General features: G+C 42.8%; 1 protein-coding gene across 2 annotated transcripts in view; it reads right to left on the reverse strand.

Annotated features, from left to right (window-relative positions):
- Positions 1 to 1,040, reverse strand: part of LOC147698897 (apovitellenin-1-like) — a 108,568-nt gene extending 107,528 nt beyond the window's left edge. Inside the window, exon 1 of one of the 2 annotated variants that reach the window (XM_086935518.1) lies at positions 943 to 1,040. The gene's annotated coding sequence lies outside the window, so the exon portion shown is untranslated. Of the gene's footprint in view, positions 1 to 935 lie in introns of both variants that reach the window. The other variant, XM_086935519.1, reaches the window with a different exon arrangement.
- Between the last annotated feature and the right edge of the window lie 12,567 nt (positions 1,041 to 13,607).

A 13,607-nucleotide genomic window follows, 5' to 3' on the forward strand; every position in this document is an offset into this window, starting at 1 on the left:
CTAAATTAAATTAAAAACCAACTAAACATTTCCGAACTATGTTAAAAAACATTACCAACAATCATGGATGTCAACGAACGTCCTTAACCGTAGTCTGTCCTTAATAAAACGTATTGTTACCAAGGGCGAAAGGGCACCCAGGACCCGTCCATCTAGCATAGGAGTACAGCCCCCCCCCCTTTCCAGGCTCATTCAAAAAAGTTCGAAATATAGGCATCATTATTGACATCAACCTGTCTCTGGAGCCCAACATGGCCAGAGTCTTAGTAACATGTTTCTCACAAGTAAAAACATTGAAAACAGTATCTCCAGTTTTTCAAAGGGCACAATGCCCTCATGGGGTCAAGTCTAGAATATGGTAATGCCAACTAAGGAACTTCTCATCAAACTACTCTATTGGATTCTGTTTGACCAGAATGCAGCTTCTTGCCTTTCATCAGGGTTGTCTTGGAGAGACTCAATTATTCCCTTTATACTATACAGACAGTTGCTGTCTGTATGGAGCAAAGATTTGTTCAAGGCAATGTTGCTTTCCCACTGAACCTTATACTAATCTACGCTCAAATGTTGGGCTCCCAAGCTGAAATGGCCCAAAGTAAGAATCCTACTATGTTCTTACAAGTCAGTTCCCACAGATAAGCCCAAAACAAAAAAAAATGGTGGCATACAGTAGCAGAGCTTTTTTGGTGGCTGAACCAAGACCTTGGGATGACCTTCTGTGGAACTCCATACAGAAGCTAGGCTGGAAAAATTCTGCAAGGGCTAGCGATTTAAGAAATAGCCCTTCACTCTACCCTAGAGGACGTCCCTCCCATTTTACCTTTACCCTTTCTTCTTTTTATTTGGTAAGGGTCATCTGTTATGTTCTACAGCGCCTAGACGCTTTCCTGTACATATCCTTTCCAAATAAATATAGTATAATAAGCACTATTTACCCCTTACCTCAGCTCTGGAGTCTGGTTGCTGCACACTTGCAAAGGGCTCACCAGAGAAGGCATAAATAGACATCCAGGGTCATAGGTCGTGTTTGAGGAGCCAATTGAACATTGTGAAATATTGTCCAACTCAGCCTGTTCTAGTGAAACTAATCTATGTTGCAATTCGCTGACAGCACAGCAAGTGGGCAGTGTCCAAACTCAACATGCAGCATGTCTGAAGGTTGTGTTTGTCCACACCAATCCATGCTAATTTCAAAGTCGAGTACTAGACACAATATAATGGGCCTTTAAGATAAGATTCGGTAACATGCAAGATAGCTCAGTGGGGTAATTATCTTGCAGCAGTGATCAGTGTATAAAAATCTTGGTGGATTGACTAAGTCATTTATCTTTCTATGTTAATTCAAGTGATTGCAATTGTTATTTAAGGTAATGTTACTAAAATGCCAAGTTATCTCTCTGTATGTAGAACCATATAAGAAAATATGTTACTTAAATGCTCAGTTACTTGCCTGTACAATTTAAGACGAAGTATAGGCAAACAACAGTAACAAGCATTGGCAAAGTCGATAGGTTGGATGATTCTATTGGGATGTTGTAGACAAGCCAGCGAAGTGCAAAGAGGATTTCTGCAGCCACCTCAGGGGAGCTTTGCTAATACTTGTTGTCAAGGAAACCTAGGGGCATATTACCAAGCAATATCGATAATTATCGCTATTGCTTGGTTAGCGAGAAAAAAATATCGCCGCACACCGAGGATTTTTACCGCTGAGATACCTTGATATTATCAAGGTTTATCTCAAAAGCAGTAAAAATCCTACGAAATGCATGAATATCGCTGAAAAATCAGCGATATTCATGCATTATCGTGACAATGCTCTTAGCCATGTTATCCACCTTCCATTGGATAACATGGCTAAGAACTGCTTTTAGCAGGCGTTAGCTTTTGGAGATATTCACGCTCTCGCTAACATCTTGGCACGCCAACTTTGCATGTCATTAGCGATAATTATCGCTGACATGCAAAGTGGGCCCCTAAATGCCCGCTATTACCTACAAGCTGTTGCTAACTGGTGTTAGCGACAGCTTGGTAATAGGGCGATAAAATTATCGCCGCATTAGCGTGAAAAAGTCCCGCTAATGCGACGATAATGCCCTTGGTAATATGCCCCTTACTGTTCTATGCTCAGACACCAATGACGCACATGCGTTACCATGCACCCACCCATGGAATTTATTGTAAATTCCTAGATACTCACAATTGTGACCAGGAATTTGCTCAAAAACCTTACACCACCTCAAGGCAGGCGTAATGGAGGAGAAATTATTTACTTTCTCCATGTACTCCAAACGTTGCATATGTGCTGCATTGTACAGCACATAGAGAAGTTGGGAAAGTATTAAAACATAGCTTTTGTACTGGGACGATCCTTTATCAGTACAAAATGTAGGCTACAAATAACACACTATGGTGCAAGGGTGTGTGCTGGTGCATAGCAGCTTAAAGTGTGACAGCGCGAGAGAAGAGGAATATAGCACCGTTTCTTAGGAATCTATGACGTTATTCAGCAGCCTTTTCCACCGCAGGGAATCACAACGCGGTCGTTACAACGACAACGTTGTGATTCCGCATACCCTTACTCCGTAAGTGGGAACAACGACTTGCGGAGGGAGGGCGCTGGATGTTGGAATAGTATAATTTACTATTCCAACTCCAGTCTGTGCGGGCACGAGGGAAGGTGTTGGATTTTAAATCCAACCCCCCCGCACGTCGTTGTTCAGACTTGCGGAGTAATGGTATGCAGAATCAAAACGCGGTCGTTGTAACGACCGCGTTGTGATTCCCTGCGCTAAAAAAGTTTTGTGGTTAACTGTTTACCATTTCTTAGTAGATATGCTGCTCTTTATCTCTTTCCCTTTGATGCAACATAGTGTAGCAAAGCTGTGTTGCATCAAGAATTAGTACATTTCCCCATAAAGACAGAAAATAAAAACATATCTCCTTTTTATTGCTGTTAAATGGCAACAGATCAAAGAGGTGTTATTTGTTCACATTATTGCTACTAGATAGCATTGATAACCATGGCTGGTTGCATTGGAATGTTTGTGTTCCACCCATATAAAACGCCATTGATGCAAAAAAACTTAAGAAGTACATATAGTTACTATGCATTACTTTGAGTCAACGTTTAGGGCAAATCAAGTGTTATCCTTGAAAGTTTAGGGCAAATCAAGTGTTATCCTTGAAAGGAAATCCCAAGGAAATTATCACCGCTTTAGCTGCCGTTTTCGGCAACTAAGCCGCGATAATTCTATTGCCCTATTAGCAAGCTGTCGCTAACAGCAGTTAGCGACAGCTTGTAGGCGATAGCGAGCGGTTTGGGGCCCGCTTTGCATGTCAGCGATATTTATCGCAAAGCAAATGACATGCAAAGTGGGCATACCCAACCTGTTAGCGACTGAAAGCAGTTACTAACATCGCTATTGCCTATTACCAACACAGGCGTAGCGATGGAAATATTTGCGCTATGCGCGAATATCTCCAAAAACTAACGCCTGCTCAGACCAGTTCTTAGCTAATATATCCAATGGGAGGTGGATATAATGGCTAAGACCATGTTAGCGATAATGCGTGAATATCGCCATATTCACGGATTTCGCCGCTGTCGCCGGAAATGTTATCGCTTTTCAGATAAACGTTGCTAATAGCACGTTATCTCAGCGATAAAATCCGGTGATGCGCGGCGATAAAAAAATTGCCGCTTACCCTACTTTAGCAATAAATATCGCTATTTGTTGATAATATGCCCCTCTGTCTGAGCGTCTGTTTGAACAGTGCATGGTAATCAATTACTATATCTTCACAGTAGGTTCTGCTATTAATGACATGAGGCTAGAGTTGGAGGAATGGCAGCTAGTTAAAAGCCTGACAGACATGCAGACATGCTTCGTCCTTTTGAGGTCTTCACCCGTGAAGTCAGCAGGGAGGACTGTTCTTTGAGCAAAGCTATCCCATTGTTGTGCATGCTAGAGCACCAACTGAAGGCGGTGTCTTCAACGTTGAGAGATGATGGTGGAAAGCAAGCTGCATATCTGTTGGCGGAGAACTTATTGAGACGCCTAGTTGCCAATGAAAGGCTTCAAAAGATACATACAGAACAACATTATATTTGTGCCACTATTCTGTATTCACGGTACAAAAAGGCAGTGGCCAGAAAAGCATTCATTGCTTTTGATGAGGCAGATGTTTCAAAGTAAAAACATTGGATAGCTGTGTCAGCCAGTCGGTTCAAAAAAGATCAGCAGAAAATTCAAGGAGCCGTCAGAAGTCCAACTGAATCAGCAGACGATCCAGCGTCAAGTTCCACTTCTGAATCTGTGGGCAAAGGGAGTAACTTTCCCTCATAGCCGTTAACGACACCAGCAGCAACCCTATCATCATCCTCACCTGCACCAGGCCCACCCATAATATTGTCGGAAGCGGATTGGCTAACTCATCAAGGGTTTGTTCGTTCCACTGCTGAGAAGGCCACAGATGGTACGCAAAGTGGAGCAACCGTGGAGAACCTTGAGTTGATGGTGCAGGCCTATCTGGATGACCCAACACAGGTCTTTGTTAATACGAACCCATTGCTGTATTGGTACAGGAAAATGGCTCTATGGCCACTGATCACCAACCTGGCTATAAATTATTTGTCTTGCCCACTCGCAAGCGTGTCTTCTGAACGTGTTTTCAGTGCTACTGGTGCCATTGTAACTTCAAAAAGGACCCGCCTCTCTGCCAAAAATGTGGAGAGGTTAACACTGATCAAGATGAATCAGCACTTGATACCACCAGATTACAAAGTACGTGAATGCACGCAGGAAGAAGAGGACACCGACTTAGGTGACAGAAGTTCTTCTCTGTTACCTGACCTACTCCCGTCTCAATTCATGGAGTTGGAGGATGAGCTCTACTTCCCTGACACCGAGCCCTGAAAATGACTTCCTTTTTTTCGTCCTTATTCACTTTTATTCATGTGTGTTTTTCTTTGTTTTGCAACATTTACCACAACAAAACTCTAATCACCTAATCACAACAAGTCCATCAGCAGCACTGTCTTCATCTTATATTCCTTATTGATTTGAAGGTGCCGCAGTCTGCATTCCTGAGGTTCACAAGTTCACAACTCAGTCATGCTCCTTTATACTCCTCCTCCAGACTCCCCCTATCCATTTCACTCAAGGCAGATGGATGGATTACGCCGAGTCCCCTCAAGTGGGACTGAAATTACCTGACTGACTACATGCTTGCTGATTGCTGACAGAGTTACTTTTGATATTGACAGGAGGGCTGCCTTGTGGGCCCTCACTTTCGAAAGAAGATGGGGACAAAAAGTAGAACAGGTAATGAATAATTGAGAAGATGGCATGCACTGGACAGCAATGGCTGTCTGGCTCTGATGAAACAAATTGCTGTTTGTTTTTTGTGCATGAAATGATGATTCATATGTCTTGTCTTAGTTATTATTTAATCTTTCACACAGTAATTGTAACTCATGTCAACTACTCTTTTTTTTTTCCTTGTTTAATTAAAATTGTACTTCAAATTCAGGGGCCACTATATTGCATTTCACAAAATATGCAAAATGTACTTGGAGCGGACTCACTTGCCAATATACCATGATGATTGATTAAATAATATATCTTTTTTCTTTACAGTCACTCACTGGGATGGATGGATCATCAACGTCGATTTACAGAAGAACTATGGCCAATTCTTGAGTGGCAAATAGGTAAACCAGTCTTTAACAACTACTACAGCAGGACTACATGTCTGTCTATTCGTGGTACGTATTGGTCGAGGGCGAGGCAGTGTACTGTTCTTGTTATGCAAGGCAGAGTCCACTCCAGACAGCTGTTCATGTAAAATTGGGGCTATGTGGCTTGCTGCATACAATTAGATATGCTTTGTCTGACAAAGAGCCTAGGTATGCTACATCAGGTTGCTTCATTCAGTGGTGCCTGCCTTGACCCTCTGCATGGCACTGCCTCAAGCTTGGGCCAAACATCCGTTATGTTTGCAAAATTTGCTGTTTTTCGGTATTTCGCAAATCTCGCAAAAGTACCGAAAAATAGCAAATTCTTGAGCGGAACTGATTTTTGGCCCATGCTTGCGGCAGGGCCATGCAGACGGTCAAGGCAGGCACCACTGAGTGAACCATCCTCCTGATGTAGCTTACCTAGGCTCTTTGACACAGACAGACAAAGCATATCTACGGTTTAGGGTTCAGTGAGATTTACTAGGGTTTTTGGGTTTAAGTTGGTATGGTTCACGCTGATTCTAGGGCTCGGGCCCGATGCAGGCTCGTTCATAATGATGTTGGTAATGTTTTAGGGGGGTTTGGTGTTCTTTGGTCTAGAATTGGCAGAATTTTGGCCTTTTTGGGTGTTTTGCGGGTGCGTGTGTTTGGGTGAAAACTAAGTGAAAACTAGTCGTAGACCTTCTTCTTCTTCTTCTTCAAAGAGCGCAGTGGTTCGATTTTGTTCTGCCTTGCTGAGATGCTTGTGAATTGCTGGAACAAGTGACTGTCCAGGTGAGTTTCAAGAGGATCAAAGTAGTGGAAGTGCTGAAAACAGCAATGTTTTGTGAACAGCGCAATTTGCCATGTTTTGAATATACCAGTATTGCATGTTTTTTGGGGGCTGTTTGGGGGTGTTCTAGATTTGTGGGGGAGTAGGTCCGTCCGCTATCCTAATGACCCCCTTAGTTTTAAATTCATTTTTGATCAATTTAAGTGTATTAAATTAACCTACAATTATTTTTTATGATTTTTAATAAGTATAATAATGTAATCCTCCAAAAGTAAACTGTTATAGCTATTTATCACATATAAAACTTACTAAAAGTTATGTGTACATTTAATGTAATTAAAATTTACAAAAAAATGTATTTACCTGCCCCTGACGAAATTTACCTTTAAGACCGACTTCAGTGCCTCCAATTTCTCTTGGAGCCCAACGCATATCAAATACCTAGGTCTCCACATTACCCCTTCCATCTCCGATACGGTATCCCTCTGCCTGACTAAATGTATTCAAAAGCTGTCGGATTTAACCACCAGATGGCACCCTCTTTACCTGTCTTGGTGGGGTCGTCTCGACACCATCAAGATGATGCTGTCTCCTATAGTCCTTTATACCATTTCTAATATCCCTGTGCCTATTCCCTCTGAATTCTTTAGGAAAATTAACAAGATCCTGTCTTCCTTTCTGTGGAACGACAAGAAGCCCCGGATGTCCCTCTCTAGATTGATTCATCCTGCATCTGAGGGCGGAGTAAACTTCCCAGATTTCCCAGCATATCAAAAAGCATTCCTGCTGCGCCAAGCTTCTCATTGGTTACAGGACCCTATCTCTCCTTATCCTTTGTGGGCTAAGGAGGAGCGCCTTTTTCTTTCTCCCTTCTCGTTTGCGGAGTACTTGCCCTTTTCCCGCAAGCCTTCTTCGATTCCTACTCCTATCCACAAATTTACCACTAAGCTCCTTCTCTCCTCCAAGCCCTCCCCTCCTAATTCTATTGCTGACCTTCTCTCTTCCACAATATGGCATAACAAACATCTTCTAATTCATGATAAACCCTTTTACTGGAAGTCCTGGAGACAAAAAGGCTTAGTTTGGGTCTCGCAATTATTTTCACAATCGACATTTTTCCCTTTCTCGACTCTGTGCTCTTCCTTTGATCTACCTGCATCATTCGCTCCCAAGTACCTTTTACTCAAAGCAGCGGTGATGACTTCTTATACCCAGCTCCTGCAAGCACAGATACCTCACCCCTCCTCCACATGCGTTACACTACTCCATTCTCTTCTCCGTACTGCCCCCAAGGCTTCAGCTCTCTACAAATATCTTCATGCTCATGGCTCCATTAGACCCAAGTCCAGGGTGAAGGAACAGTGGGAACAGGATTTCGACACTACTTGGGCAATCCCCGTGTGTGACAAAATATGGACCAAGATCCGTAAATCGTCCAGAGCAGCAACCTTGACGCAATCTCTATATTTCATTTACAATAGGTTGCTACACACGCCCTTCACCCTCAGTAAGAGGTTTACCGCTATCCCAGATGTGTGTTGGTCCTGTTCTTCCCTGCATACTACCCTATTTCATATGCTGTTCACTTGCAAGTCTGTTCACGAGTTTTGGATACAGGTGTGGGCTCAAATTAATGTCATTTTTTGTACTCACATACCCCTCTCCTATGCTCACATCTTCTTGGGAAGCCTCTTATCTTGTTGGACTGATGTTGACTTTGTTGTTCGTATTGTTGACTTATTGCTAGCTGTAGCGTTTCAGCAGATCACTATTAATTGGAAGGCTTCCTCCGGCATTTCCTTTAAAGCATGGTGGTATAATGTTTGCCATAACCATAGGTTAGACACTACTTTTGTCTTCCCTATTAACATGGCTGCTAAGCGTGCTGAACTATGCCTTCCTATTACGTTGTACCTAGACAATTGTGCTCTACGTTCTTTTCGTCCAAAAACTACCCAGCAAGAAGTCCTCAAACCACCCTGAATACCCTTCGCATTCCTTCTTACCTTCGTTTTCACCTGTTATTTGAATAATTCTACTTGATATATGTATAACCATCATATTATTTATGCTTCATTGTATTGCCCATGCTTTGTTCTTTGCCATTGACTTTATTGTAATATTTTCTCTGAGTGTTTTTGTTTTGTTTTGTTTTTTCCCTCCTCTAATCCCCCTTTACTACTCTTATATTGTTTATGGTACTTTGCATTTTTATCAATAACATTTTTCTTGAACTTAAAAAAAAAATAAGTGTAAATATACCCAGTGTAGACTTACATGTTCCTGCCCGCTGAATTAGGGGATGTATTCAGTGCAGACATTAAATATGTAATTATTTATAGGTTGTATATAGTGCTAGCTAGAGCCGAAGGTATCAGAGCACTTTTCATATAATGCAAAGATCGTTTGATTGTAGTACATACATATATGCAGAGAAAGAAAATTGTTAGGCAATCAAGATAGTTATAATATGAGGACATTAGAACAGCATAAGTGAATGGAGTGAATGGCATAGTAGACAGCTGAAATGATAAATCGACCACTGCAACTGGTCTAGTCGGATTGGGTGTGTGGTTTGGGAACCTAACTCAGTTTGCGTAGGTATTAAAGTATTTGTTGAGCAGTAGGTATTTAAGGTCCCATTTGAAGCAGGAAAAGAAGGGGCTGCAGCGGAGATCTCTAGGGAGTGAATTCCAGATCCTGGGTGCATTTCCAGAGAATGAGCGTTTCTGGGAGGATTTCTTTTTCAGTTTGGGTGGTATGAGAAGAAGTGAATTGGCGCTTCTCAGTGTCCTGGCTCTTCCTGCTTTCGAAAGCTTAGTATCTAGATAGTTGGGGTTATGAGTGGGAAGGGCTTTGTGGGTGATGCAAGCAGGTGATGCAAGCAGTTTTGTAGATACATCTTTATTTGATGGGAAGCCAATTGAGGTTCTTGAGGGCCAGTGAGATGTGCTCAAACCATTTAAAACATGTGAGGGGCTGGACAACCATGTTAGGAACTGTTTTAAGGGGGGCAATGTGAATTTTTGTAGTTCCTGTGAAGATGGCATTGCCATAATTCAGTTTTCAGAGGACTAGAGATTGCACTACCATATTAAAATTATCAGGGGGAATGAATGGTTTGATTTTCTTGAGGTATTTTAGTGTGCAAAGCGCTCCTTTGGCAGAGTTGTTGATGTGGTCCTTCAATTACATGTTTTTGTCCAGGGTGATTGCAAAGGACTTTATGAAATATGACTGTAAAGTTACCACTAGTAGTGATTTTTCAAATGTATTTAAAATTTGGCACACTTGGTGGACACATTTGCAATTAAGGACAGAGTTCCCCCATTGGTAAAGTATAGGGAAATTAAAACATTGTATTAAAGTTTATAAAAATAAAGAAACATTTTTGTATGTTACATTTTAATGTTAAATTATTTTATCTACGTGTTTTAATTTAGAAAATTGATACTGCACTAATAACTATGGGGCCGATTAGGATTGCGGTGAATCCGCATCCTCCGGGCCGGCGGAAGCCATCGCCGGCCCGGAGGATGTGGATTCACTGCTGCGGTGATTGAAAAGACCCCCCACCAGATTAGGATGGCAGGGGGGTCGGGAAGACCGTCCGCAGCTTTTCCACCACGGTCCCGCGGTGGGAAAGCTCTAATATCGTGGCGGTGTCTATCAGACACCGCCAGCCATATTAGGATGCCTGCGGAAACATGCTTTTCCACGGCGGGTTTTCCGCCGTGGAAAAGCATGTGGTCTTTGGTGTTTGGGGGCCCGTTGCGGGCCCCCAGGGTGTCAGGGGGTGGGGGATGCACATGGGGGGGGTACCTATGGTACCCCCCAGCATTTACATGCACAAAGCGGCAGGCACCGCACGGTGCCTACCGCTTTGTGCATGTAAATGCAATATATGCATTTTTAACCTTGCGGCGGGTGCTGCTTCAAGCAGCACCCGCCGCAAGGTTAAAGGTACGGGATGTGACCGCCAGGGTGGCGGTCACATCCTAATTTGCATGGAGGGACCGCCGCTGCCCATGCGGACAGTCCATCTACCTCGGGGTGGCGGACGGATGTAGGTCCGTCCGCTATCCTAATGACCCCCTTAGTTTTAAATTCATTTTTGATCAATTTAAGTGTATTAAATTAACCTACAATTATTTTTTATGATTTTTAATAAGTATAATAATGTAATCCTCCAAAAGTAAACTGTTATAGCTATTTATCACATATAAAACTTACTAAAAGTTATGTGTACATTTAATGTAATTAAAATTTACAAAAAAATGTATTTACATTTATTTTTAAATTGACAAAAGGTCATTGAATTGTTTGAAGTAAAATATTTATTTATCATTTATATTATGTAAAGTAAATTAATATTTATTTATAATTTACATTTATTTTCTAACATTAAAATGTGATGTATATACTTTTTTAATATTACAATTTGTTAATTTATTTTAACACTATTTCCTTTGGGGTTGCTTCTACCTTCATTATTTGTTATTTGAGGGTTTTGCAGCACCTGTGGGTGGCCATGATTTATACCCTGGAGCGCAGTCCACCAGTCTGCCCTACTTAGAGACACTTTCCTGCCTGGTCAGTACCCCTGTGCTTTCACTGTACCACAACAGTGGCTCTTTTCACAACACTAAAAATTTGCCGAGCTAACTCCATGTATGTAATGTCCTCCCAGAAAAAAATGTTTGTTACAATTTCTATTAATTTTGCAATTTTCAAGATTAATGCAAGCTATTTCAGTCATCAATGCTGCTGCATTACTAAAGGTGGGGGAGACGCTGAAAGCTCAAGTTAGGTTTGAGCCTGAAGCCGGCTCTGGTTCAGCTTGTGGCTCTGTTGGAACCTCAAACATTTCATGAGCTGCTCTTTCACGTGGTTTCTGCCTGCCTTCCTCTATCTGCCCAGGATGTGGCATTCGGCCCAGAGCTGCAGACTGTGTTACTGTAGAACCAGGTTTGAGTCTTGGCATCAGATCAACATCCTGTGATTTTGGACAATTCACTTAATCTCCTCATAAATGATGTGTGTGACCTTGTTTATGTGACTGGTGCTCATTTGAAGTGCTCCAATTCCTTTGGGTGGAGTTTGGCTATGTTTGGAAAACTGCAGAAAAATTAACCAAGAGGTAAAAAGAAAGCCCTAACGTAGGGGAAGACAAATTAAAATCCATTTACTCACTGATTTGTAGAAAATGAAACCAGAAAACAGATAAATCTAAGCTTCCAGCTCAAATTTTGTGAGGTTAGGCAAGTGTTTTATTTCACTAAAACCTTTTTTCTTCATTATCACACATGAAAGCACTTTCAAATGTGTGTGTGTTCAGACAAACAGTAGTAAAAAAAAATCACTCTTAATAAGTACTTTTCACTCCATTGCTATAATGTGCCCTATTAATATCAAAGCTTCCACCTGTTAAAGAAATACCCTTTTTTAATTTTGAAGAGGCTTTATCATCTTTTACGTGATGTTTGTTGTATGATTTACAAACCAAATATTTTCAGGCCTGGGCTTGTGCACAGACTCTAAGAGCAGAGCCAGACCATTCACTTGGCTCTAGCTCGGCTCTAGCTCAGCTCTCCCTGTTAATCTGTTGACTCGCCCACCTCTAGGCATCGCTCTCAGATACATTACCTTAAAGTTCAAATGTAGCTGAAGAGAGGGGGTATGATGAAGTCCTTGTCCAATGATAACCCACGTAGCCCAAAACATACTGATAACAACAGTTATAATTCCATCAACAGTAAATCACTGTCATTGCAACCCTGTGCCAATATTATATTTTGAAAACCAAACCCCTGGCCAAAGGGGACATTGGATCCTTCAGCGTCTACTTATGTGTGGCGCGGTGGGATGGCTCAACAATGTCAGCCAAAGCCAAATGGGAAGGTCCGGCTCTGTGTGGACCTGAGAGAACTGAATAAGAATATCGTTGTGGAGAAATTTCCCCTTCCCAGAATCGAGGAAATGTTGACCAAGACCAGGGGGGTGCAGTGGTATTCCACCATCGACTTGACCTCGGCCTATCACCAAATTGCACTACACCCGGACAGCAAACGACTCACGTCCTTCATCACCCCGTTTGGGTGTTACCAATTTTGTCGGATGCCTTTTGGGCTGGCCTCAGCGGCCGCGGTGTTTCAGAAAATGATGCACCAACTTTTCAGAGACTGCAAGGATGTCCAGTATTTCCAGGATGACATCTTGGTGATGGGGCGAGACCAGCAAGATCATGACCAAAAGCTGGGGAAGGTGCTGAAGACACTAGAGAACAAAGGCCTCACAGCGGAGTGGTCGAAGTGTCGTCTGGGACTGCAGTCGGTGACGTACCTAGGTCACGAGATCGGACGACAGGGCGTTACCCCCAAGTCGGAAAATGTCAAAGCCATCGCTGAAGCACCGCCGCCCAGGAACAAGGAAGAGGTCAGGTCGTTCCTGGGAATGGCGGAGTACTACAGCAAGTTCGTGGTACACTTCGCTTCCAAGACCCACAACCTGAGGCTATTGACCAGAGACAGCACAGTGTTCCAATGGACACCGGAAGCCCAAGCAGAGTTTGAATTGATCAAAAGGGATGTTGCAGGAGCTGTTCCCCTCAAGGGATATGACCCACAAGGCACCACCATAATGACGACAGATGCCAGTGACAAAGGCCTGGGTGCTGTACTCATGCAAGACAGAGGCAGAGGGGAGATGGAAACCATCAGCTTTGCATCCAGAGCACTGACGGATACAGAGAGCAAATACAGCGTAATCGAGAAAGAAATGCTGGCGGTCGTATGGGCCATGATGAGATTCCGGCAATTTCTGTGGGGAACACGCTTCTTACTCAGAACGGACCACAAACCGTTGGTGAAGGTGCTGACGTCGAGCGGACATGCCAGTGCCACCCCTCGGATATCCAAGATGTCTCTAAAGTTGCTCGAGTTCAGGTATGATGTTGAGTACATTCCGGGGAGCCGGAACAAAGTAGCGGACTATCTGAGCAGGGCAGCCGCCATGGAGCCAGGAGAGGAAGACCCCGCCGGCAGTGGGGATTTGGTAGCTCTAATAGAGGACCAAGAGAAGTTGATCAGTCTACAA

This window comes from Lissotriton vulgaris, chromosome 8 (assembly GCF_964263255.1).
Source record: "Lissotriton vulgaris chromosome 8, aLisVul1.2, whole genome shotgun sequence".
NCBI lineage: Eukaryota > Metazoa > Chordata > Amphibia > Caudata > Salamandridae > Lissotriton > Lissotriton vulgaris.